Source organism: Tupaia chinensis, unplaced genomic scaffold (genome assembly GCF_000334495.1).
Source record: "Tupaia chinensis unplaced genomic scaffold, TupChi_1.0 Scaffold000037_17, whole genome shotgun sequence".
In the NCBI taxonomy this organism is placed as follows: Eukaryota; Metazoa; Chordata; class Mammalia; order Scandentia; family Tupaiidae; genus Tupaia; species Tupaia belangeri.
The window spans coordinates 693,499-697,866 of record NW_006159475.1 but is presented as its reverse complement, the minus strand read 5'-3'; positions in this window follow the sequence as shown (position 1 = coordinate 697,866).

The following is a 4,368-nucleotide window of genomic DNA, read 5'->3' as shown; positions in this document are numbered from 1 at the left end:
ATGACATTAACATTGTTCTAGATTTATGTCTATGCATACAGGAATACAAATTTTTTTGTAAATCTTATTTTAGGAATGGCTTAGTGAACTATACTTGTTTTCCAAAGTCACTGAAGTCCACACAAATTCTGCCAACTGAACTTGATACATTTACCTCTTCTAATCTTTAAGAACCATCTGTCTGAGTTGAGATGAGTGGAAGATAAGAAAATACATACTATCAAGTACAGTCCGAAAACACAGAGTGTAGTTCAATAGTGTGACAGTTTGGGTTATGTTAGCTATTAATAACAGAACCCAAATTAACAATGGATTGAACAATATCAAAGATTATTTTTATCTCAGGTAAAAATCTAGAGGTGGAAATTCCAACACTGAGTGAAAATTCTGCTCAAACAAGTCCTCAGGGACACAGACACCTTCAACTCACAATACTATCACCCCTGGACAGTGCTCAAGGACTAAGATGGCAGCCAAAATTCTCATGCACCTTTTAGACTGCAGGATGGGGGAAGGTCAAAGAAAAAGCCAGGGATGCTGCTGGTTCTCAATGAAAAGGAGTTCCTAGAAATTGCTGAAATATACTTGTGCTTACATAGCATTAGTCAAAACTTAGACACAAAGTCATACCTTCCTATGGGTGCAGGAAGTTTTTTCCATTTTTGAGAAGCCATGTATCCAGCTAAAATTCTGGGATTCTGTCTCTTAATAGGGAAGCATAGTGCTATGGCTGTTGGCGATAACCAGATGTCTCTGCCACACATAGCAAAGTATGTACTCATCAATTGGACACCCTGACACAGAGATTCCCCATGGTAGATAACACTGATGTTCTCCAGTAGATCACACATTCATTATTTTGTGCATCCGCTCCTACACTGATGCTGGGATTGACCTTGTGACTTGTTTGGACAACGGAATCTCAGTAAGCATAAAACAAATAGTACCTAGTGCATTAGGGTTTGTCGTCCTTGAACCCAGGGACCATGATGGGGCCAGCAGATGGCGTGGTGGTTAAGAGTGCTGGATTCCCACATGGTCAACTGTGGTCTGAGTTCTGGACCTGACAACTTGCTTTCTCACTTTCTTCTCTCTCTCTCTCTCACTCTGTCTCTCTCTGGTCACATTAAGATAAATAAAAATAAGTAAACAAATAAAGTTAAATAAAACAATTCTGAAAAAAAGAAGAGATAAATTTTAAGTATTTAATACCTTTGTTTACAAAAAAAGAAAGAAAAGAAAGAAAGAAAGCACAGGTTAGTTCCTTTGAGGATGACAGGCCACATAGTAAGAGGCCTAACATCCCACCAACCTACCAGGTGAGATGGGAAGAACCACACAGTCACTAATTAATCATTATTGCTTTTAGTTATTAATTTTGGAGGCAGTTTGTTAAGTGATACAGCCCTTAGACAACCTTCTGAAGTACTTCAAGCATTTAAGGAACATCAAACATGACACAGCAGAGTTTGAAACATAAAGAGAATATACCATATGGCTTAAAATTGTTTCCCTGGCCTCTTGAAACAGAAGTATGCTTTGGCACATTTAAGCAAAAGTGAGACTTTATTGAAGGATACTACATGGAATTAAAAGAAATGCTGAAAACCAAGAACCAGGAAGGGTAATGTATCAGACACACAAAAAAGCAGTGTATATATGTATGTCACCTCCCGCCTATCAACCTCACCTGACCCCAGGATCATTGGCAACATATTTTCCCCAGCAGCCACCACAACAATCCCCTCTGCATGGGCTCTGCCCAGCCACTGCTGCAGCAACAGACGTCACACAAGCTCATCCGATAGTTCTCCACCCTCATCCCCAAGCCACGCACATTTCACTCTCACCCCAGGAGGGAAAACATGGTGCAACATCTTTGGAACTCACATACACAGCCTGGAAGTGCAGAGGAGCTAATGCCCACAGGGTAAAAATTTAACCAATAGGACAAGAGTCCAGCAGGTGAATTCCTCTCCCTTAGTCCACCCAGATTATCTTTAAAGACAGCTGTTCAAATGACCTCTCAAAATATCCTCCCACAACCTTGAGCAATCAGAGGGGCTTGATACCAAGGAGTGGCTAGTTCAGTAATAAACACATATGTTGGTTTCTCCTTCTTCTCTGCCCATCCTTTGTCTCTTCTCCTGTTTCTCTCAAACTGCACTGAGATTCTATCTTCTAAAGAATCCAGCTCAAGAAACTTGGAACCAGGAATGTCCTGAAGACACCAAGGATAGGATTTGGGGGTTGGCTTAATCACTAACCTTATGGCGATAAAGACCCCTGGCCCGGTAAATGGGGCTCCATGTTGGTATGATTACTAGGGTTTCCCAGCTGTGGCTATCTGGAATGCAGTGCAGGTAGAAGGTAAGATAGATGGTGTCTGTGGTGGTTCATAAAGATGAGGACAGTAATTGTGTCAGAATTGTGGAGTGGGACGGATTCTGTTGGTGGAATAGTAAAACTTGCAGAAGAAAATGATATCTTAGGGCAACCATTTGCCTTCTTTTTAAAAAATTTTATTTATTTTGGTTTTTGCTATAGGCCATGTGTGCTCACCAGAGAGAGACAATGAGACAGAGAGGAAAAGTGAGAAATCATCCCCCAAAGGGTATGGCCATGCCACAATCCCTTCTCCTCCATCCTCTTCTTGGGATTTTGGGCATGCATACACATGCATACACATGCGCACAGCACGATTCTCAAACCGCCAGGTCTGGGACTCAAACTTCAGCCAGACATGTGGGAATTCACTGTGCAACCTCCTGGTCTCACCATCTGCCTTTCTAAGGCACAGTATCAAAGTCAAAGAGTCTATTGGCAACTTTTCTTTTTAAGAGATATTTTTGCTATTCGGTGCGTGCGCTCACCAGAGAGAAAGAGAGATACAGAGAAACAGAAAACAAGAAATCACCCTCTGGGGGGATGGCCATGCCGCAATCCCTTCTCCTCCATTCTCCTCTTGGGATTTTAGGAATGCACACACATGTGCTGAGTGTGATTTTTTTAAGCCACCAGTCTGGGACTCAAACCATGGTCAACTACATAAGAACCCAACAATGTAACCATTACACCATCTGCTGGTCCCTCTATTGGCAATTTTTCTAAAGAATTATTTTACTGGGAACCGGCAGTTAGCGTAATGGCTATGTCGCTGGACTCCCACGTAGTCAACCGCAGTTCGTGTCCCAGACCTGGTGACTTAAAACTCATGCCAGGCACGTGTGCATGAAGCCCCAGATCCCAAGAGGAAAATGGAGGAGAAGGGATTGCGGCATGACCATCCCCCATGGGGGGTTATTTCTCGCTTTCTTTCTCTATGCCTCTCTCTGTCTGCCTGGCGAGTGAACACGCCCTATAGTGAAAACCTCTCCAAGAAAAGAAAAAAAGAATTATTTTATTTAACTTTATTTTTTTACTTATTTAAATTTGACCAGAGAGGGTGGGGTAGTGAGAAAGCAAGCCACTAGGTGCAGGACTCGAACTGTGGTCTGCCATGTGGGAATCCAACACCCTTAACCACCATGCCATATGCCGGCCCACTATTGGCTACACTAAAAAGTGGACCCAGATTAGGAGCAGGAAAGTTGAAAAGGCAATGCATAGACTTGCAGAGTTTTCTGGGTCCACATGTGGTCCCTGAAAAGGAAAAGAGTATTACCCTAAGACTTAGGATGAGATATTTGAGTAGATAGGCCTGAGAATATTGAATGTCCCAGTTTCTCCCTATACCTGTAATGTACTGGAAAAAGATTTAACAGCCAGTTCTCATGGAAGCAGGGGTATGGAAAAAAACATTTTAACATTTGCCAATTTCTATTATGGAAACACTCCCACCTTGGTCAGTTTCAAGCTACCAACCTAATGCCACCAAACAGAGTTATGGAGAGATGTTCATACACAGTTGGCTCCTGCTCCTGTATGAGCCACTCTTACCTTCCAATGCTCTGAATCTTCCAATCAGCAGAGGAGTACCTCCAGGTTGCTAGAAGAATGTCCTCTCACCTGTAAATGATGCAATGACTCCTCTGACAGTATGTTCCCCCCAAAGACAGAGAAATAGCTTAAGTCTCCAGCAACTGTTAGATACAAGGCCTGAGTTGAACTGACACCATAATTGATTCTTCAATTAGAATAGCAACTGTGAAGTTTTGGCTCAAATCCAACAGCGAAGCCAATGGATTCATGAACACAGTCTATGATTAAGTCACTGACTGCGTAGAGAAGATCATCTCAGTTGAGAAACCCCTCCCATCTTGCTTCCTAGACCTGTGGAGGTGGAGTAACAGCTATTATGTAGGAGGACCAAGTGGTTGCCTCTGAAACTACCAAGTCAAGGTAGTAAATCAGAAACAAGACAGCATC